This window comes from Danio rerio, chromosome 4, assembly GCF_052040795.2.
Source record: "Danio rerio strain M-AB ecotype USA chromosome 4, GRCz13ab, whole genome shotgun sequence".
NCBI classification, from domain to species: Eukaryota; Metazoa; Chordata; class Actinopteri; order Cypriniformes; family Danionidae; genus Danio; species Danio rerio.
Genome location: NC_141024.2, coordinates 79259004 through 79280682, shown reverse-complemented (window position 1 = coordinate 79280682; position 21679 = coordinate 79259004). Strand labels below are relative to the sequence as shown.

The following is a 21679-nucleotide window of genomic DNA, read 5'->3' as shown; positions in this document are numbered from 1 at the left end:
AAGTAAAGCAGGGTCGGGCCTGGTTAGTACTTGGATGGGAGACCGCCTGGGAATACCAGGTGCTGTAAGCTTTTCGAAGTGCTTCATTTGGCAGCTGATTTAAATAGCCAACGCTTGACATCCTCTTTCGCTTACGGCCATACCACCCTGGAAATGCCCGATCTCATCTGAACTCGGAAGTAAAGCAGGGTCGGGCCTGGTTAGTACTTGGATGGGAGACCGCCTGGGAATACCAGGTGCTGTAAGCTTTTCGAAGTGCTTCATTTGGCAGCTGATAGACTTCCCCGTGTCGCAGCTTCGCTGCCATTATTTTTTCTCGCCTTCAAGGGCATTGTTTCTCTGTCGGTGCTGTGTCGACGCCAGCTGAGCTGCGCTCGTTCCCTGGTGCTGCGCCTGTTTTAAAGAGCTGTTGGTGTGCCAAAAAAAAAAAAAAAAAAAAAAAAAAAAAAGAAATGCCCGATCTCATCTGAACTCGGAAGTAAAGCAGGGTCGGGCCTGGTTAGTACTTGGATGGGAGACCGCCTGGGAATACCAGGTGCTGTAAGCTTTTCGAAGTGCTTCATTTGGCAGCTGATTTAAATAGCCAACGCTTGACATCCTCTTTCGCTTACGGCCATACCACCCTGGAAATGCCCGATCTCATCTGAACTCGGAAGTAAAGCAGGGTCGGGCCTGGTTAGTACTTGGATGGGAGACCGCCTGGGAATACCAGGTGCTGTAAGCTTTTCGAAGTGCTTCATTTGGCAGCTGATAGACTTCCCCGTGTCGCAGCTTCGCTGCCATTATTTTTTCTCGCCTTCAAGGGCATTGTTTCTCTGTCGGTGCTGTGTCGACGCCAGCTGAGCTGCGCTCGTTCCCTGGTGCTGCGCCTGTTTTAAAGAGCTGTTGGTGTGCCAAAAAAAAAAAAAAAAAAAAAAAAAAAAAAAGAAATGCCCGATCTCATCTGAACTCGGAAGTAAAGCAGGGTCGGGCCTGGTTAGTACTTGGATGGGAGACCGCCTGGGAATACCAGGTGCTGTAAGCTTTTCGAAGTGCTTCATTTGGCAGCTGATTTAAATAGCCAACGCTTGACATCCTCTTTCGCTTACGGCCATACCACCCTGGAAATGCCCGATCTCATCTGAACTCGGAAGTAAAGCAGGGTCGGGCCTGGTTAGTACTTGGATGGGAGACCGCCTGGGAATACCAGGTGCTGTAAGCTTTTCGAAGTGCTTCATTTGGCAGCTGATAGACTTCCCCGTGTCGCAGCTTCGCTGCCATTATTTTTTCTCGCCTTCAAGGGCATTGTTTCTCTGTCGGTGCTGTGTCGACGCCAGCTGAGCTGCGCTCGTTCCCTGGTGCTGCGCCTGTTTTAAAGAGCTGTTGGTGTGCCAAAAAAAAAAAAAAAAAAAAAAAAAAAAAAAGAAATGCCCGATCTCATCTGAACTCGGAAGTAAAGCAGGGTCGGGCCTGGTTAGTACTTGGATGGGAGACCGCCTGGGAATACCAGGTGCTGTAAGCTTTTCGAAGTGCTTCATTTGGCAGCTGATTTAAATAGCCAACGCTTGACATCCTCTTTCGCTTACGGCCATACCACCCTGGAAATGCCCGATCTCATCTGAACTCGGAAGTAAAGCAGGGTCGGGCCTGGTTAGTACTTGGATGGGAGACCGCCTGGGAATACCAGGTGCTGTAAGCTTTTCGAAGTGCTTCATTTGGCAGCTGATAGACTTCCCCGTGTCGCAGCTTCGCTGCCATTATTTTTTCTCGCCTTCAAGGGCATTGTTTCTCTGTCGGTGCTGTGTCGACGCCAGCTGAGCTGCGCTCGTTCCCTGGTGCTGCGCCTGTTTTAAAGAGCTGTTGGTGTGCCAAAAAAAAAAAAAAAAAAAAAAAAAAAAAAGAAATGCCCGATCTCATCTGAACTCGGAAGTAAAGCAGGGTCGGGCCTGGTTAGTACTTGGATGGGAGACCGCCTGGGAATACCAGGTGCTGTAAGCTTTTCGAAGTGCTTCATTTGGCAGCTGATTTAAATAGCCAACGCTTGACATCCTCTTTCGCTTACGGCCATACCACCCTGGAAATGCCCGATCTCATCTGAACTCGGAAGTAAAGCAGGGTCGGGCCTGGTTAGTACTTGGATGGGAGACCGCCTGGGAATACCAGGTGCTGTAAGCTTTTCGAAGTGCTTCATTTGGCAGCTGATAGACTTCCCCGTGTCGCAGCTTCGCTGCCATTATTTTTTCTCGCCTTCAAGGGCATTGTTTCTCTGTCGGTGCTGTGTCGACGCCAGCTGAGCTGCGCTCGTTCCCTGGTGCTGCGCCTGTTTTAAAGAGCTGTTGGTGTGCCAAAAAAAAAAAAAAAAAAAAAAAAAAAAAAGAAATGCCCGATCTCATCTGAACTCGGAAGTAAAGCAGGGTCGGGCCTGGTTAGTACTTGGATGGGAGACCGCCTGGGAATACCAGGTGCTGTAAGCTTTTCGAAGTGCTTCATTTGGCAGCTGATTTAAATAGCCAACGCTTGACATCCTCTTTCGCTTACGGCCATACCACCCTGGAAATGCCCGATCTCATCTGAACTCGGAAGTAAAGCAGGGTCGGGCCTGGTTAGTACTTGGATGGGAGACCGCCTGGGAATACCAGGTGCTGTAAGCTTTTCGAAGTGCTTCATTTGGCAGCTGATAGACTTCCCCGTGTCGCAGCTTCGCTGCCATTATTTTTTCTCGCCTTCAAGGGCATTGTTTCTCTGTCGGTGCTGTGTCGACGCCAGCTGAGCTGCGCTCGTTCCCTGGTGCTGCGCCTGTTTTAAAGAGCTGTTGGTGTGCCAAAAAAAAAAAAAAAAAAAAAAAAAAAAAAAGAAATGCCCGATCTCATCTGAACTCGGAAGTAAAGCAGGGTCGGGCCTGGTTAGTACTTGGATGGGAGACCGCCTGGGAATACCAGGTGCTGTAAGCTTTTCGAAGTGCTTCATTTGGCAGCTGATTTAAATAGCCAACGCTTGACATCCTCTTTCGCTTACGGCCATACCACCCTGGAAATGCCCGATCTCATCTGAACTCGGAAGTAAAGCAGGGTCGGGCCTGGTTAGTACTTGGATGGGAGACCGCCTGGGAATACCAGGTGCTGTAAGCTTTTCGAAGTGCTTCATTTGGCAGCTGATAGACTTCCCCGTGTCGCAGCTTCGCTGCCATTATTTTTTCTCGCCTTCAAGGGCATTGTTTCTCTGTCGGTGCTGTGTCGACGCCAGCTGAGCTGCGCTCGTTCCCTGGTGCTGCGCCTGTTTTAAAGAGCTGTTGGTGTGCCAAAAAAAAAAAAAAAAAAAAAAAAAAAAAAGAAATGCCCGATCTCATCTGAACTCGGAAGTAAAGCAGGGTCGGGCCTGGTTAGTACTTGGATGGGAGACCGCCTGGGAATACCAGGTGCTGTAAGCTTTTCGAAGTGCTTCATTTGGCAGCTGATTTAAATAGCCAACGCTTGACATCCTCTTTCGCTTACGGCCATACCACCCTGGAAATGCCCGATCTCATCTGAACTCGGAAGTAAAGCAGGGTCGGGCCTGGTTAGTACTTGGATGGGAGACCGCCTGGGAATACCAGGTGCTGTAAGCTTTTCGAAGTGCTTCATTTGGCAGCTGATAGACTTCCCCGTGTCGCAGCTTCGCTGCCATTATTTTTTCTCGCCTTCAAGGGCATTGTTTCTCTGTCGGTGCTGTGTCGACGCCAGCTGAGCTGCGCTCGTTCCCTGGTGCTGCGCCTGTTTTAAAGAGCTGTTGGTGTGCCAAAAAAAAAAAAAAAAAAAAAAAAAAAAAAGAAATGCCCGATCTCATCTGAACTCGGAAGTAAAGCAGGGTCGGGCCTGGTTAGTACTTGGATGGGAGACCGCCTGGGAATACCAGGTGCTGTAAGCTTTTCGAAGTGCTTCATTTGGCAGCTGATTTAAATAGCCAACGCTTGACATCCTCTTTCGCTTACGGCCATACCACCCTGGAAATGCCCGATCTCATCTGAACTCGGAAGTAAAGCAGGGTCGGGCCTGGTTAGTACTTGGATGGGAGACCGCCTGGGAATACCAGGTGCTGTAAGCTTTTCGAAGTGCTTCATTTGGCAGCTGATAGACTTCCCCGTGTCGCAGCTTCGCTGCCATTATTTTTTCTCGCCTTCAAGGGCATTGTTTCTCTGTCGGTGCTGTGTCGACGCCAGCTGAGCTGCGCTCGTTCCCTGGTGCTGCGCCTGTTTTAAAGAGCTGTTGGTGTGCCAAAAAAAAAAAAAAAAAAAAAAAAAAAAAAAGAAATGCCCGATCTCATCTGAACTCGGAAGTAAAGCAGGGTCGGGCCTGGTTAGTACTTGGATGGGAGACCGCCTGGGAATACCAGGTGCTGTAAGCTTTTCGAAGTGCTTCATTTGGCAGCTGATTTAAATAGCCAACGCTTGACATCCTCTTTCGCTTACGGCCATACCACCCTGGAAATGCCCGATCTCATCTGAACTCGGAAGTAAAGCAGGGTCGGGCCTGGTTAGTACTTGGATGGGAGACCGCCTGGGAATACCAGGTGCTGTAAGCTTTTCGAAGTGCTTCATTTGGCAGCTGATAGACTTCCCCGTGTCGCAGCTTCGCTGCCATTATTTTTTCTCGCCTTCAAGGGCATTGTTTCTCTGTCGGTGCTGTGTCGACGCCAGCTGAGCTGCGCTCGTTCCCTGGTGCTGCGCCTGTTTTAAAGAGCTGTTGGTGTGCCAAAAAAAAAAAAAAAAAAAAAAAAAAAAAAGAAATGCCCGATCTCATCTGAACTCGGAAGTAAAGCAGGGTCGGGCCTGGTTAGTACTTGGATGGGAGACCGCCTGGGAATACCAGGTGCTGTAAGCTTTTCGAAGTGCTTCATTTGGCAGCTGATTTAAATAGCCAACGCTTGACATCCTCTTTCGCTTACGGCCATACCACCCTGGAAATGCCCGATCTCATCTGAACTCGGAAGTAAAGCAGGGTCGGGCCTGGTTAGTACTTGGATGGGAGACCGCCTGGGAATACCAGGTGCTGTAAGCTTTTCGAAGTGCTTCATTTGGCAGCTGATAGACTTCCCCGTGTCGCAGCTTCGCTGCCATTATTTTTTCTCGCCTTCAAGGGCATTGTTTCTCTGTCGGTGCTGTGTCGACGCCAGCTGAGCTGCGCTCGTTCCCTGGTGCTGCGCCTGTTTTAAAGAGCTGTTGGTGTGCCAAAAAAAAAAAAAAAAAAAAAAAAAAAAAAGAAATGCCCGATCTCATCTGAACTCGGAAGTAAAGCAGGGTCGGGCCTGGTTAGTACTTGGATGGGAGACCGCCTGGGAATACCAGGTGCTGTAAGCTTTTCGAAGTGCTTCATTTGGCAGCTGATTTAAATAGCCAACGCTTGACATCCTCTTTCGCTTACGGCCATACCACCCTGGAAATGCCCGATCTCATCTGAACTCGGAAGTAAAGCAGGGTCGGGCCTGGTTAGTACTTGGATGGGAGACCGCCTGGGAATACCAGGTGCTGTAAGCTTTTCGAAGTGCTTCATTTGGCAGCTGATAGACTTCCCCGTGTCGCAGCTTCGCTGCCATTATTTTTTCTCGCCTTCAAGGGCATTGTTTCTCTGTCGGTGCTGTGTCGACGCCAGCTGAGCTGCGCTCGTTCCCTGGTGCTGCGCCTGTTTTAAAGAGCTGTTGGTGTGCCAAAAAAAAAAAAAAAAAAAAAAAAAAAAAAAGAAATGCCCGATCTCATCTGAACTCGGAAGTAAAGCAGGGTCGGGCCTGGTTAGTACTTGGATGGGAGACCGCCTGGGAATACCAGGTGCTGTAAGCTTTTCGAAGTGCTTCATTTGGCAGCTGATTTAAATAGCCAACGCTTGACATCCTCTTTCGCTTACGGCCATACCACCCTGGAAATGCCCGATCTCATCTGAACTCGGAAGTAAAGCAGGGTCGGGCCTGGTTAGTACTTGGATGGGAGACCGCCTGGGAATACCAGGTGCTGTAAGCTTTTCGAAGTGCTTCATTTGGCAGCTGATAGACTTCCCCGTGTCGCAGCTTCGCTGCCATTATTTTTTCTCGCCTTCAAGGGCATTGTTTCTCTGTCGGTGCTGTGTCGACGCCAGCTGAGCTGCGCTCGTTCCCTGGTGCTGCGCCTGTTTTAAAGAGCTGTTGGTGTGCCAAAAAAAAAAAAAAAAAAAAAAAAAAAAAAGAAATGCCCGATCTCATCTGAACTCGGAAGTAAAGCAGGGTCGGGCCTGGTTAGTACTTGGATGGGAGACCGCCTGGGAATACCAGGTGCTGTAAGCTTTTCGAAGTGCTTCATTTGGCAGCTGATTTAAATAGCCAACGCTTGACATCCTCTTTCGCTTACGGCCATACCACCCTGGAAATGCCCGATCTCATCTGAACTCGGAAGTAAAGCAGGGTCGGGCCTGGTTAGTACTTGGATGGGAGACCGCCTGGGAATACCAGGTGCTGTAAGCTTTTCGAAGTGCTTCATTTGGCAGCTGATAGACTTCCCCGTGTCGCAGCTTCGCTGCCATTATTTTTTCTCGCCTTCAAGGGCATTGTTTCTCTGTCGGTGCTGTGTCGACGCCAGCTGAGCTGCGCTCGTTCCCTGGTGCTGCGCCTGTTTTAAAGAGCTGTTGGTGTGCCAAAAAAAAAAAAAAAAAAAAAAAAAAAAAAAAGTCTGTTTCCACCGGGGTACTTATTATTCACCTAGAAGGGCAGGGATTTTTCTACCAGCAGTCTGGTGTCAGCGGCTGGCTACCAGGCTGGCCTTGGAGATCAGTCTGCCTTCTTTCACCTGCTTGGTTCTCACCTCGTGCACCACAATGTGCCAGCATATTCTGTAAAAAAAGAGTTTAAACCCTGCTGTGTACCAATCTCGGATTCCCACTGGCTGGTTGAGAAAAAATAAGTTCTCTAGATCCACGTAGCCTTTCGCCATATACCCTAGGAACGCCTTGATCAATCCTGAAAACTTTCTATTCAGGGACTATAGAAAGTGTATTGACTCAATGTATCTCAGTGTGGTAGGGAAACAGCTCAAACCAAGACCGCAAAGCACTTCAAATAGTTGTGCGATTAGCTGAGCGCATCTCAAGGTCTGCTCTCCAGTCCTAGCAGGACATCTATCTCAAACGCTGTAAAAATAGAACTGTTAAAATCTGTAAGGACTTAAATCACCCTGGTAATTACCTATTCACTTTGCTTCCATCTGGTAAGTGTTTCCGTAGCTTGATGGCAAAAACTGAGAGACTTAGGAGGAGCTTCTTTCCCCAGGCCATCAGGCTTCTAAATTCTAACCCGGTGTTATACATCACTTGACTCTACGTATATCACTGTATTAGTCATATCTATAAGCTACCTCATATTGCTGCTATTCTTATTACTTTGTATAATTTTATCATTATTTTTTGCACATATTTTTGTTATTATTATTTAATTTTTGTTTATCTATACTTGCACTGTCTCTTGAGCGGACCTGACCTTCATTCACTGCTGGTCATACTTTGTATTATTATTTATGTGACAAATAAAACTCTTGACTTGATTCTCGTCAGTTTGGATGAGACGTTTTGCAGACGGCCAGTGAAATCGCTTTCCAGTTTATAACCCTCAATCTCTTCCAAGAGCAGGTCTGCAGAAATGGGACGAAAGTCTAAAGTCTGCCCTGATGATATACCCCCACCAGCCCAACAGAAAAGTGCCATAACTATACTCAACTCAGGGCGGGAACATGGTCCGGGTAGGAGTACTTTTGTGAGACGTAGGCTTCCAGAGGTCTGGGGGGTGTAGGATCTTTGGCCACCCCTTGCCTGGGGGCCGGGTCGGGGAAGTGGTGCCGGCTGAGCAGGAGATTACCTTCTCCTCCTCTTCCCCCCCCACCAGCTTGCTGAGATCTTTGAGCTGGGACTGGATGCACTCTGTAGTAAGCATGCAGCAAGGTTTGGCACACAGACGCTCGGCTTCTGGGCCAACTGGTTCCCAATCATCGTCTTCCGACCACGCTAACCGAGACACCACAGGAACCGCCCATTAATTTGATTGCAACCACGCAACTACTCCTGAGCAACAACTCCTGAGTCACTTTTCGATGCTTTGCTCTTCCCATGGCCTCTTTCCAGCCAGAGGCAGAGAGCTCTGTGTGCTGCTTCAGGTGTCTGTCTAGACGGGCCGGTGTTCTGCAACAGCTGGGCACCCGGCACAGCATCTTACGTGTGTCCTTATTGCCAGCGCTGAGCGAGAGCAAAAGCCTCTTCTCTTCCGAGTTTGTCACCTTGTCAACCGCTAACAGGTGCGACAAGAGCCGGCTGTAGACTGAAGCAGAGCGTACATTCAGCCATGACCATCCAAGATCAATGCTGCAGGGAAAGACTTACACACTGAGGGGAATGGTTTAAAAGGAGGCGGCAGAGGCATCCACTTCCGAGTCATGACGCTTTTGACACTTCTTAAAGGGGAAAAAATCCACCGCTGAACCAGGGGTATAAACCGATACCTTCAAGATCCCCTTGGTCCAATGCATGGATAAGCTGTAACTACTTTTGGGGGATTTCCCCATTCCTCTTTCAAAGGAACCATGTGTGTCCAAGGAACAACGCACCGTTTGGGCAGCTTTACTGCGCCAGCCGTCGGAGCTTTTACACAGCCTTTTTCTTTCTCTTTCCCACAAAGGGATGGTATGAGCCCCATCGAACACGCACCATTTTGGCAGCTTTACTGTGCCAACCATGGGAGCTTTTGCACAGCTTTTTTTCCTTCTCTTTCCCACAAAGGGATGGTATGAGCCCTATCAAACACGCACCGTTTTGGGCAGCTTTACTGCACCAGCCGCTGAAGCTTGAGCACTGCTTTTCCTTTTTCAAAGGGTTTAGTAGAACCCCACCAAACACACACACCTTTTTGGGCAGCTTTACTGCGCCAGCCATGGGAGCTTTTGCACGGCTTTTCCCTTTTTCAAAAAGAATCGTAGAACCTGATCGAACATGCACTTTTCAGGACATTTAGTGGGCGTCATTGTGCCCACCAGTCATTAGACCAGCCATCTTCCAACTGGACCATGATAGCTCGCTAGAAAGACCAACAATCCCACAAACTGGCCTAGTCATTCCAGACGCTTGCTAGAAAGACCCACCACCCTGCAAACTCACTGAACTAGCTCTCACTTGACCAAAGCTTGCCCGGGGACCCACACCCTTCCCAGGGAGCCAGGGTCCACGTTAGGGGGGCTGGAACCACTAAGCTCAATATCCCACAAATCACACCCCTTCTGCCTAGGGACCCACATCCTTTCTGGGGCCATCGCCAGCCCCACAGGGTTCTCTTGATTGACACCTGTTCTCCAGCAGTGCCCGAGCACCCCACTTTTAAGCCCGGGAATATGGACTTAGAAAAAAAGCATGTGCTAGTTGTTCTGTTGGTGACCCACCTGGCTCTGGGGCACCACCCTCTCCACCACCTTAATATACTGTGGTTCAGACAGCAGGGGTGCACCAGCCTTTCCATGTTCCACTACCTATGGCAGTGCTCAAATTTTGAGGTGGCTGGGGTGCACCAACGACGCGTAGTTCTAGCAACAGATGATATAGGAGTTCTGTGTTAACCTTGCTCGGTTGGCAGGGTTCGAACGTGTTTGCTGGGGCAGCTAGTCTACATACAGACCCCTTGGTTCTTTCCCAACCATGCCGGGATGCACGACCAAATGCTCGCCAGAAACGGATGCAACTGCTCGGGCAGATGGCTTGGCCATAGACCCCTGCTTCTTTCCCATTGAGCCAGGATGCGCAACCAAAGGCTCGCGGGAAACAGATGCACCTGCTTGGGCAGATCAGCCTGGTTATAGCTCCCCTGGTTCTTTCCTATTTTGCCAGAACGCACAGCCAAAGGCTCGCAGGAAACAGACACAGCTGCTCAGGCAGATGGCTTGGCCATTGATCCCCTGCTTTTTTGCCATTGAGCCAGGACCCACGGCTGACGGCTTGCAAGAAACAGACACACTTACTCGGGCAGACCAGCCTGCCCTTAGACCACCTGCTTTTTTCCATTGTGCCAGGACGCACGGTCAAAGGCTAGCGGGAAATGGATGCACCTGCTCGGTCAGACCAGCCTGGCCTTAGAGCCCCTGCTTTTTTCCCAATCGTGCCAAGAGGTGCGGCCGAAGGCTCGCGGGAAATGGACACACCTGTTCAGGCAGACCAGCCTGGCCTTAGAACCCCCTGGTTTGTTTAACCGCACAACTATCAACAAACAAAGTCCACAATTTCACGCCGTCCCCAAAATCCTGATGGCAGGTCAGAGGCATTTGGCATCAGGCACGTACTTCCAGGCGCAGGACATCTCGACAGGTTGGTCAGGAAAGATTGTTTCCCACCGGCAGTGGTGGAAAGAGTACTGAGAAAGCATACTTAAGTAAAAGTACCATTACTTGCATAAAAAATATAGTGAGAGTAGAGTAAATGTACCTGTTGTAAATATTACTCAAAGTAGGAGTAAAAAGCAGCCCTTTTAAAAGTACTCATGAGTAGTGAATACTGAGTATTATGCTGTTAAAAGTTGATACATTTACATGTAATTTGTTGATGTGTGTAAGCCTAACATTCTGTAGAAAAGCAAACGCATCAAACTTGTCTTCGATGTTCATCATGCTCTGAATGAGCGTTATAACTGTAGTGTAGCGTGTAACTGCTTCATTCTGGAGGGTTAAAAAAAAAACAGACTCGTCTCTGGGAGTCGATTCTTGTCTTCAAGTCAATTCCAGCACAATGTCCATTGAGGAATAGAGGAATTGACTATTTTGGAGTCGACACTCTAATCCCTAAGCAACGGCACTCAATCTGGCTGTCAACAAAGCTGCTCATGCGGTTGCTTTCGCCAATTTCAGGTAAGTTTAGTCCTTAAAAGCACTCAAATATTACATACAGCTGTTCCCGACTCTTTTCTTACTGGTAATTGACATTTGTGTTGAATATTTATTTTGAAGTGATGGTTAGAGTGTGTAAAAACTCTGTTAGTGCCTTGGCATAGTAATGGGCTTTTGTTTATAAAATTTTTAGCTTTTAATGACAATGTTTTGTTATCAATGTTTATTAGGAGGTCGTGTAGTAAATAGCCTAAAATATCTACTGTACTGTCAAACACGAATTGAAACCCCTTGTGGAAAAACAGCTTAAACCTGCCAACCAGTTTAGACAATTTTAAGCTGTTTTTTTCAGCAGGAACATTAGTACATACTTTCACTGTAACGTCAAACTAATACAGCTTTTAAAAAGTACTTTGTGATTTCAGGACTGACACAATTACCCTCACAACAGAATAGAAGAGATTTCTAAAAACCTGATGGGAACTAGCTGATCACAGAGATGGAGGAAACATGGGTAATACAAGAAAACTTATTAAACAAAAATGTTTGATTAGTGTGTTAAGGCGCATTGTTGGTGCGTTGCTATTTTGAGTAAAAAAAGTTTTAAAATTCGTAAAAAAATTCAATTTGGTATACGAAATGCATTTTTTCTGTTTGGAATAGAACACTCATTTGAGGGATGGTGGGTCTCTAGCACGACAAAGTCAGTTTGAGGGGGATGGTGGGTCTCTAGCACGACAAAGTCAGTTTGAGGGAATGGTGGGTCACTAGCACGACAAAAGTCAGTTTGAGGGGGATGGTGGGTCTCTAGCACGACAAAGTCAGTTTGAGGGGGATGGTGGGTCTCTAGCACGACAAAGTCAGTTTGAGGGGGATGGTGGGTCTCTAGCATGACAAAGTCAGTTTGAGGGGAAGGTGGGTCACTAGCACGACAAAGTCAATTTGAGGGGATGGTGGGTCTCTAGCACGACAAAGTCAGTTTGAGGGGGATGGTGGGTCTCTAGCACGACAAAGTCAGTTTGAGGGGATGGTGGGTCACTAGCACGACAAAGTCAGTTTGAGGGGGATGGTGGGTCTCTAGCATGACAAAGTCAGTTTGAGGGGATGGTGGGTCACTAGCACGACAAAGTCAGTTTGAGGGGATGGTGGGTCACTAGCACGACAAAGTCAATTTGAGGGGATGGTGCGTCTCTAGCACGACAAAGTCAGTTTGAGGGGGATGGTGGGTCTCTAGCATGACAAAGTCAGTTTGAGGGGATGGTGGGTCACTAGCACGACAAAGTCAGTTTGAGGGGGATGGTGGGTCTCTAGCATGACAAAGTCAGTTTGAGGGGATGGTGGGTCACTAGCACGACAAAGTCAATTTGAGGGGATGGTGCGTCACTAGCACGACAAAGTCAGTCTGAGGGGGATGGTGGGTCTTTGGAACAACCGCTGGCAAACTTATGGATGCGATCAACGGGGGAGTTGATTAGACCCAGGCCCAAGCCCACCATGACCTTCCCGAATAGAGACCACCTTTCTCAGCATGTCCCCCGCCTGGAGATGCATGCGCGACGCTGGGGTTCTCTGACCTGCCGTTAGGTTTTCGGTGAAGGTGAAAAAAACGGGACTTAAAATAATTTTGGCTTTAGCTGTTAAACGAAACAGGGGTCTAAGGGCAGGCCAGCAGCCCCCAGAGGCGCACCCGGGCAAGGCAGGTGCGCGCTATGACCCTTGTGCAGGCAAGGAACCAGGGTCCAAAGGTATCAAACGCTGCCAGGTAGGAGTGCCCGAGCTCGGGCAAGGCAGGTGCGTGCTATGACCCTTGTGCAGGCAAGGAACCAGGGGCAAAAGGCATCAAACGTAGCCCCAGGTAGGAGTGCCCGAGCCTGGGCAAGGCAGGTGCGCACTATGACCCTGGTGCAGGCGAAGAACCAGGGCCAAAAGGCATCAAACGCAGCCCCAGGTAGGAGTGCCTAAGCCCGGGCAAGGCAGGTGCGTGCTATGACCCTGGTGCAGGCGAGGAACCAGGGTCCAAAGGCATCAAACGCAGCCCCAGGTAGGAGTGCCCGAGCCCAGGCAAGACAGGTGCGTGCTGTGTGGCCCCTGTAGGGTTACCAGTGGCACCGTTTATGCATATGGCTTAAGCTCCGGCAGGAACTCGTTCTGTCTTTGGAACGGCAGGTGGAAACAATGCGCTTTTCGGTGGAGTTAATGAAACCCAGGCCCCAGCTCACCAAGCCATTGCTGAAATGAGCTTTCCCGGCATGTCCCGCGCCTGGAGATGCATGTGCAATGCTGAGTTTCTCTGACCTGCCGCTCTGTTTTCGGTGAAGGTGAAAAAAACGAGACTTGGAATAATTTTGGCTTTACCGGTTGAACAAACCAGGGGTCAAAGGGCAGGCCAGCAGCCCCAGGAGGCGTGTCCGTACCCGGGCAAGGCAGGTGCGCACGCGTCACAGAGTCAGGAGCCCATTGCTGAGCTGTCAAGCCGCGCACGAGCGCGACCGTTTCCCCTCAGGCTAGCCCGTGCGCGTTCTGGCGCCAAAGCCGGTTGGTTCACCAGCAGCACATCTGTCTTGCCCGTGCTCTATGGGAAAGTCAGTGTCCCCGCTGGCGATCAGGAGTCAAATCTAGAGGGTCTTTGGGGACCGGCGCTTGCTCCCGGAGAGTGGGGGGTCCCTGGGCAGAGCGTGTGACATGGGGCCTTGGAGGCCAGTGGCTCCAGCATTGGTCACCAGCGGCACCATTTATGCATCTGGAGTGAGAAAGTTCCAAAAGAGAAAACGTGCCAGCAGGTGCTCACAGGGGGCGTTGATTAGACCCAGGCCCAAGCCCACCAAGTCTTGTCCGACGAGAGACCACCCTTCCCGGGTTACCTGTCGGGACGTCCCGCGCCTGGAGATATTTGCCCGATGCCAAAATTCTCTGACCTGCCGTCAGGTTTTCAGGGAACGTGAGAAATCCCGGACTTAGTTTCTGACAGTCTTGCTGCTGAACCCCTCTGATACTGAGCGATAGGAGCTCGTGTGACGCCCCAGGGGTTAGGCCCCCACCCCGGCCCCCAAGCACCAATGGGTCAGCCTCTATGGGTGTGGTTGTTTCCTCCCTGTCCAGGGCATGCTTTCAGGGAGGCGTGGGGGTGTCCCTCCGCACACAACTTTCCCCCCTTCCCGCCTCTATCCGTGGGTGAGGACTCAGATGGCCCGTCTGGCTTTGACCCAGAGCATGTCTGCCGCTCAGCCCGCCAGCTCGCCCCCCTGGACACCCCCCTCCCCCTTGAGTCGTAACAAGAGAGGCATTGAACCAAATGGATCTCGTAGGCATCGGTTTCCACCCCGCGGGGGGGTGTCTTTCCCCTTTAAGAGAAAGATCCATGACGCAAAAGTGGACGCCGGCTCCGCCCTCTTTTGAACCGCTGCATGTGGCGTGTGGGTCTCTTTCCCCTTCAGCCTTGGTCTTGCATGGTCATGTCCGAATGTGCGCTGTGCCTCAACGTCTACAGCCGCCTCTCGCCTCACCTTACAGCCAGTCCACAAGTTGACCTACTCGGATGAGAAGGGGCTATTACTCGCGCTTGTCGCGTGGACATGCGGAAGACCCCATGCCCGGCTGTCGCAGAATGCCAGCCCGCCTAGACAGGCACTTGAAGCGGCATGCAGAGTTCTCGGCCTCGGGCTGGATAGAGGCTATGGTAAGAGCCAATTGTCAGAAAGTGGCTCGGAATTTGCAATGGCTGCTGTCCACCCAGCCGGCGGTTCCCGTCATGTCTCAGCTAGCGTCGTCCTCCGAGGAGGAGCGGGACTCGGACGGCCTAGAGGCTAGCTGTCCTTTCGCCAACCCCGGCTGCAGGCGTACTACGAAGCACATACAGGCCCAGCTCACAGACCTCGGCAAGCAAGTGGACAAGATGAGGTCTACCCTGGTCCAATTCACGCACCTCTACCGGGAGTTGAGGAGGGGGGAAGAGAGGAGGAGGAAGAGGAGAACCAGGCCGCCTCCTGCACCATCGACACTAGGCCCCCAGGCGAGGAGCGGCCGGAGGTCCGACGCCCCCCGAGCCTTTGGAAGCCTTGAACCCGCAAGCCTACCCATTCCCGGACCACGTCCTCACACTGAGTTAAGTATTTTTATAGCACTTTGCTGTTGGGCTGGTGGGGTTATGTCGTCATTTCTGCTGACTCTTGGTTGTCCCCTTTCTGCAGACCTGCTTTTGGGGGAATTTGAAGGCTTCCAACTGGGCAGCGAGCCTACCGCCCGCCTACGGAACATTGTCACTTCCAAGCTGGGCAGTATCAAGACTTTGGCAAAAGGCACCGCGGAGCCAGAGTACTTCCTTTTTCTCAATCAGCCAGCCCGAATCCGAGCTTGGCCTGCCCTGCTGGGCCGCACGCGGATGACCGAGCCAATGAGACAGCACTATCTAAAAAACCTAGCCCAGTTTCTAGACTACCTCTCAGAAACCCCGCCGGCCTCCTGCCGCCTCTCCAGCATGGCCCTGGTTCTGATTCGCAGGGAGGTCAGAGCTCTCATTTGCGGCAAACGCCGGCATTTCATCGTGTACAAGGTCAGAACCAAGCAGGCGAAGGAAAGCAGACTAATCTCTAAGGCCAGCCTGGTACGCTGTCCCCAGACCGCTGGAAGGAACATCCCTGCCCTCCTAAGTAAGTGATCTATCCGCCGGTCAGCATTTCCACCTTTTCGTTTCTCCGTTTCTGCTCCAAGGCACCAGCAGCTCTTGGTTAAATCAGCCACGTCAGCCAGCCCCCCCTTCCCCCCCAAATGGAATAAGAGGAGCGGGCTGACGTGGCTGGTTTAACTGGGTTACCAAAAGCGCTGCTGGTGACGATGTGCAGAAATTGGTGTTCTTATTTCCCCTTTGCTTTAGGCCACCAACAGCTTTTGGTTAAACCAGCCCACGTCAGTCTGAAGGGAGGGCAGACTCACGTGGCTGGTTTAGCTGGGTGAACCAAGAGCTGCTGGTGACCCGGAGCAGAATATGATTATTCCCGCCCCCTCCCTTTGCTTTAGGGCTCCAACGGCACTTGTTAAACCATAGTTAAACCATTGGTGGTCTAATTTGTCTAACCTTACTGCCTTCATCAGATAGCCTGGAGTCCAACACAAACACTGTAGTATCAGGTTAACTACTGAGGTAGGAACCTTGTGTAGGTGTTTGTTGAAGGGGGAGCATTAAAGCCGTGGGTTTAATAGACATACTGTGTGGTCCTTCTGATGTGCCTCCTAGAAAGGTTATAGTGTACATATTAACCACTTAACATTGTGTCAGAAGCAAAAACATAATATTAACGGATGTCGAACAAATAAGAGACAACACAGTACGCAGGCTATTTGTTTCTCTCTGCCGTTTACTGAAAGCTCGGGGCTAATGCTAGCGAGCTCACGGACTGCAAAATGAATCAGTTTCAAGTTTCTCCACCAGAGAAGTTTATATTTAAAGCAGAAGACTTGACTAAATGTATTATACGCTTTAACAGATTCCGCATCACATCTGGATTGGAGACGCAAGCGGATAAAAATCAAGTAAATGCACTAATTTATACAATGGGGGAGCAGGCGGTGGATATATTGTTTTCCCTGCACCTCAGCCCAGTGGAAGCGAGTGAGTACGACACAGTTAAGACAAAGTTGGATGCTCACTTTGTAACACGCAGAAATGTGATCTTTGAGAGGGCAAAGTTTAACCTGAGGCAGCAAGAAACGGGCGAGTCGCCCAACAGCTTTCACACAGTGCTGCACTGCCTAGCGGAACAAACCGGGTACGGGGCTTTGCATGACGAAATAGTGAGAGACAGACTTGTGGTGGGTTTGAGAGATAAACGCTTGTCAGAACAGCTAAAACTCAATCCTAAACTGACTTTAGAGAAAGCAATTACCAGAGCTAGACAAAGCGAGCAGGTGAAGAAGCAACAAGAAATGCTAAAAATTAACTTTAAAGCTGATATCTCTAATGCTCAGCTTGACAGCGTGCACACAAGACAGCGAAACAGGGCACACGCTAAACAACTCAAGCCACAATACAAACACACAGAACAAAAACAACAGAAGGAAAGACAGGCACAATGCAGCAGATGTGGTGACTCAAGATGGCATAGCCAACAACAATGTCCAGCCAAAGATGTAATATGCAATAACTGCAGGAAAAAAGGACATTACGCCAGGGTGTAAAAAACCAAAAGAATGTGTGAAATGCATGTAGCTACAGTGATTGAGGACACTGGTGAGAAAGTTGCATTTTTGGGTTCACTATCAGCAGATGCTAATGACAGCCCATGGATGACAGACATGCATGTGGAGAATCTAAATGCACGCTTTAAAATTGACACTGGCGCAGACGTCACCGCTATATCAGAAATGCTGTATAACCAGGGCCAATTCAGTAGGCTGGAGAGGTCAACAAGGGTTCTGCTGGGACCAGGAGGGTCTCGTCTGAATGTGAAGGGCAAGTTCACCGCAACTCCCTGAAAAAAACAGTAAAAGTACTAAGGGAGAAATTTACGTTGTGGAGGGGCTGTGTACACCACTGCTAGGTGGGCTCGCTGCGGTGGCATTGCACTCAATGATAAGTGTGAGTTTTCTAAGAGTAGGATAAAGTTCCTGGGGCAGGTTACAGAGGCATCAGGTGTCAGCACTGATCCTGACAAAGTGAGCGCTGTAAAACCCATGCCAGCGCCAAGTAATGTTAGCTAGGTAAGGCGCTTCCAGGGAATGACAAACCACCTGGGGAAATTCCTGCCTCACTTAGCGGTGAGAACACGACCGCTCAGAGACCTGCTGATGAAGTCCAGTATGTGGGCCTGGGGGCCTCAAGAACAGCAGGACTTCGATAATATCAAAGATAAACTGACGACACCCCCAGGGCTTGCGTTGTATGATCCTTATGCTAAAACACTCATCTCCGCTGACTCTTCCCGTTCCTCTCCAGCTGCAAACAGACACAGAGTGGAAACCTGTGGTGTATACCTGGAGAGCCCTCAGCAGCACTGACCAGCGATACGCCCAGATTGAGAAGGAGACACTAGCATCAACATGGGCCTGTGAGAGGTTCGCAGAGTTCCTTGTTGGGAAGAGTTTTTTCATTGAAACGAACCACAAGCCCCTGATTCCTACTAGGCTCAAAAAGATTAGATGAACTTCCCCCACACATACAGCGCCTGCGCATGCGACTAATGCGGTTTGCCTACACCATATCGCATGTGGCTGGCAAGGACATCGCAACTGCAGATGTGCTGTCCCGAGCTCCTGTCAGTCATACTGCAGAAGGATTGCAGGAGGAGGAAATCAACCTCTCTGTTGACTCTGTGGTAGCGAGCCTCCCAGCTACAGAAAAGAGGCTAAGAGAAATTCAGAGACACCAGGACAATGACTCTACACTCCGTCACTTGAAGAAATTCTGTGTCGAAGGATGGCCAGATAATTTTTCTATTCTATTTCTATTCTAGCCATTTCTGCCATTCAAAGGTGAGCTCACAATCCAAGATGGTCTACTATTGTACGGCAGCAGAATAGTCATCCCAGTGTCACTCAGGGCTGACATCCTGTCCAAGTTGCATGAGGGCCATCTGGGAATAACAAAATGCTGAGAGTGGGCTAAGCATTCTGTATGGTGGCCAGGGCTCAGCAGAGAGCTGACCAACATGATAGAGAAATGTGATGTGTGCAGCCATGAAAGAGTCAATTTCAAAGAAAAGATGATGTCTACTGAATTTCCGTCTAGACCATGGTCTACTGTAGGAGCGGATTTATTCCAGATAACAAACAATACCTAGTCATCGTGGACTATTTCTCCAGATATGTTGAAGTAGCCAAACTGACGTCTACTACATCTGAAGCTGTGATTGATCACATCAAGTCTATCTTCGCTCGTCATGTCAAACATGAAGTGGTCCTCTGAGACAATGGCCCACAGTTTGCATCTGAGATCTTTAGACAGTTCACAAGGGATTGGGGTTTTAGTCATGTGACATCCAGCCCCCATTTCCCACAGAGCAACGGGGAGGCAGAGCGTGCTGTGAGGACAATCAAATGTCTCCTCAAGAAATCCGGCGACCCTTATCTCGCTCTGATGGCATATCGTGCCGCTAACCTGGCGAATAGGTACAGTTCCACTGAACTTCTGATAGGGAGGAAAATAAGAATGACAGTTCCTGTCATTTCGTCCAAGCTCAACCCAGGGTGTGTAGACCTGGATAACCTGGAAAGGACAGAGAGGAGATACAGACAAAAACTGTGACAGTATTATAACCATAGACATAGAGCACGAAACATGCTGCACCTTCAGCCTGGTGATCATGTGTGGGTCAAAGATACAGTGGAAAGAGGCACGGTGGTGTCTACTGCCAGCACACCGAGGTCATACATCATTGAGACACCTGGGGGCACTATACGAAGGAACAGATACCATCTTTCACCGACCCCTGTGGCTCCAGGAGAACCTCCTAACTTAACTGAGCCAGCACCTGAGAGCATAGTTCTTAATGACACACACACTCCTGTCACACCCGGAGCACAGAGTGCAGCCAATCAGCAGTCTCCTGTGTGTGAAAGAAGTTTCCCAGCCCGAATAAGGAATCCTCCTTCTTTCTTTAAAAGACTTTGTTCGCTCCTAGGAATGGAATTCGAGTGAAGGGTTGTCGCCTCCAATTTATGTTGTTGACAGTGTTAACTAAAGCACATGTTCATGGTACTCTTAGCTAAATTGGAAAAAAATAAGAGCCATAAATGCGATTACAGGTGTTACTGATGTTGATTGTCATTTAGTTATGTTAGGAGTTATAACTTAAGTAAAATTAATCGGAAGAGCCTCCTGTTAAAGTTTAGAAACACTCTAAAGGTTATTTCTGTTTCTGCATCTGCACATAGTTTATCCTTTGCTTTGAAAGGGCGATGTAGTATCAGGTAAACTACTGAAGTAGGAACCTTGTGTAGGTTTTTTTGAAGAGGGGAGCATTAAAGCCGTGGGTTCAATAGACATACTTTGTGGTCCTTCTGTTGTGCCTCCTAGAAAGGTTATAGTGTACATATTAATGACTTAACAGACACTAGTGAGGATTTTTTTTTTGGGGTGTACACATTTAAACAGCTTATAGGAAGAGGAGTTTGAGCTCAAACTCCCTCTCATTGGAGCCCAAGTGGCTCTGCAGCGAGCAGTGTCTCAATCTGTTTGCTAACTGTTAACACACATTATTGCATTTAATGACTTTACATTGTTGAGCACTGAGCTATGTTTTAGTGAACTGAACATTGTATCAGTTGATGAAATAAAGTGATTTTCTGTAAGTTTAAGCATTTCTATAAAACTTCAGCATTTGTAACCGAAAAATCCTGGCCACCACACTGCAAGTTGTAGATAGTATATTTACCTACCTTGAAGTTAAAATTAACACTCCCTCAGAGTTAATATGGAAACCACTATAAAAGTGTTAAAAATAACACTTTTGAAAGTGTTAACATTATCAACACCAAGAGAGTGTTAATTAGAGAGTGTTAATTAGCAAACTCTTATTAATATAGATATATAGATTAATAATAATATATATTATTAATCTTATTTATAATAATTAATAATATTATATAGATATAAAATATCTGTTAAATTTCTAAAAAAAAAATTCTGTGAATATGGAAGTTTTTTAGAACTGTATAAATGTACAGTCATTAAATGCAATAATGTTTTCATGTGTGATTGCAACTAGAAAACAGATTTTGACTGCATTAGTAACTACAGTTACCTTTAAAAAAAAAAAGATGCAGCATAACATCAAACACTCTCAGTTCATCTTGGACTTGAACACAGACGCTACTGTCCTTCACAATGGTGACACAAAAACCGTTTAGCTATTTTTCTTTTTCCTTTTTTGATTTTACGAAAAAAATACCGGCAGCTGTGGTTGCCAGTAATTTACTGTTTTAAACATTTAAAATTCATAAATTCAGTTTACAGAATATTTTTGTTAAAAACAAATTCCACAGTCTGTTATTTTTATATTTTTTTATTAACTACCTTGGAGTTAAAATGAACACTCTCTCAGTGTTTATATGGGAACCACTATAAAAGTGTTAAAAAAACACTTTTGAAAGTGTTAAATTTTTTAACACTCAGAGAGTGTTAATTAGCAAACTCTTATTGTGTAAAATATCTGTAAAATGTATGTTAAAATACTGGCAGCAGTGGTTGCCAGTAATCTGATGTTTTCAACATTTTACATTGGTAAATTCAGTTTCCAGAATATTTCTGTTAAAAATACATTCCACAGTTTGTATTTTTCATCGAACACATTTAACTCCTTCAAACCCAGAGCAAAATCCTCACTAGTGTTGTCACTACAGAGGGTTGAACAATCAGAGAGTGATGAAGTTAATGAGACAATTAAGTGTCTAATTAAAGAAGGATTGAGAATTATTGATGAACAACTGTCAACAGCAGAATCACTGAAGGAAAGAAAAACACAAACTACAGCCAAAACCAAAGATAAATTCAACTGAGAAAATAAACAGTAAATAAAATAATAATGGAAAAAAATTAAACAAATTACAAAATAAAAAAAAATCTTTAAAACAACTCATCACATTAAACAACTCATCATGGAGCTTCACTTATTACTGATCTTTGACTTTATTTTAAAAAAAACCAATACACAACAAAAACCAGCATGTCAGGATGCAGAAAATGTTGACAAGATGGATGTGGTCTTTTAGAGTCTGGATGATCATGTCTCAAACCTGAGCGGTAACCTGGCCTCTGTTCAAAATCAAAGCAAAAAATGCGTGAATTTATTTTTATTTAATCTATCCTTAATCATGTGTTAAGTGTTTTTTGGAACCTCCAGTTTCATTACATCCAAACCCAGAGTC

The 21679-nt window shown here is 47.9% G+C and overlaps 1 protein-coding gene and 14 non-coding genes across 15 annotated transcripts in view; 14 read left to right on the top strand and 1 right to left on the bottom strand.

Moving 5' to 3' along the window:
- Positions 1-21679, bottom strand: part of LOC137491081 (uncharacterized) — a 554517-nt gene that overhangs the window by 407530 nt on the left and 125308 nt on the right. The gene's annotated exons all lie outside the window — the stretch shown is intronic.
- LOC141382490 (5S ribosomal RNA) lies at positions 130-248 on the top strand. The gene has a single exon (XR_015486948.1). It is a non-coding gene; the product is annotated as a 5S ribosomal RNA (ribosomal RNA).
- Positions 606-724, top strand: LOC141382489 (5S ribosomal RNA). Its single transcript, XR_015486947.1, has one exon. It is a non-coding gene; the product is annotated as a 5S ribosomal RNA (ribosomal RNA).
- LOC141382488 (5S ribosomal RNA) lies at positions 1083-1201 on the top strand. Its single transcript, XR_015486946.1, has one exon. It is a non-coding gene; the product is annotated as a 5S ribosomal RNA (ribosomal RNA).
- Positions 1560-1678, top strand: LOC141382487 (5S ribosomal RNA). Its single transcript, XR_015486945.1, has one exon. It is a non-coding gene; the product is annotated as a 5S ribosomal RNA (ribosomal RNA).
- Positions 2036-2154, top strand: LOC141382486 (5S ribosomal RNA). Its single transcript, XR_015486943.1, has one exon. It is a non-coding gene; the product is annotated as a 5S ribosomal RNA (ribosomal RNA).
- LOC141382485 (5S ribosomal RNA) lies at positions 2512-2630 on the top strand. Its single transcript, XR_015486942.1, has one exon. It is a non-coding gene; the product is annotated as a 5S ribosomal RNA (ribosomal RNA).
- Positions 2989-3107, top strand: LOC141382484 (5S ribosomal RNA). Its single transcript, XR_015486941.1, has one exon. It is a non-coding gene; the product is annotated as a 5S ribosomal RNA (ribosomal RNA).
- On the top strand, positions 3465-3583 carry LOC141382483 (5S ribosomal RNA). The gene has a single exon (XR_015486940.1). It is a non-coding gene; the product is annotated as a 5S ribosomal RNA (ribosomal RNA).
- Positions 3941-4059, top strand: LOC141382482 (5S ribosomal RNA). Its single transcript, XR_015486939.1, has one exon. It is a non-coding gene; the product is annotated as a 5S ribosomal RNA (ribosomal RNA).
- On the top strand, positions 4418-4536 carry LOC141382481 (5S ribosomal RNA). Its single transcript, XR_015486938.1, has one exon. It is a non-coding gene; the product is annotated as a 5S ribosomal RNA (ribosomal RNA).
- Positions 4894-5012, top strand: LOC141382480 (5S ribosomal RNA). The gene has a single exon (XR_015486937.1). It is a non-coding gene; the product is annotated as a 5S ribosomal RNA (ribosomal RNA).
- On the top strand, positions 5370-5488 carry LOC141382479 (5S ribosomal RNA). Its single transcript, XR_015486936.1, has one exon. It is a non-coding gene; the product is annotated as a 5S ribosomal RNA (ribosomal RNA).
- Positions 5847-5965, top strand: LOC141382478 (5S ribosomal RNA). The gene has a single exon (XR_015486935.1). It is a non-coding gene; the product is annotated as a 5S ribosomal RNA (ribosomal RNA).
- On the top strand, positions 6323-6441 carry LOC141382477 (5S ribosomal RNA). The gene has a single exon (XR_015486934.1). It is a non-coding gene; the product is annotated as a 5S ribosomal RNA (ribosomal RNA).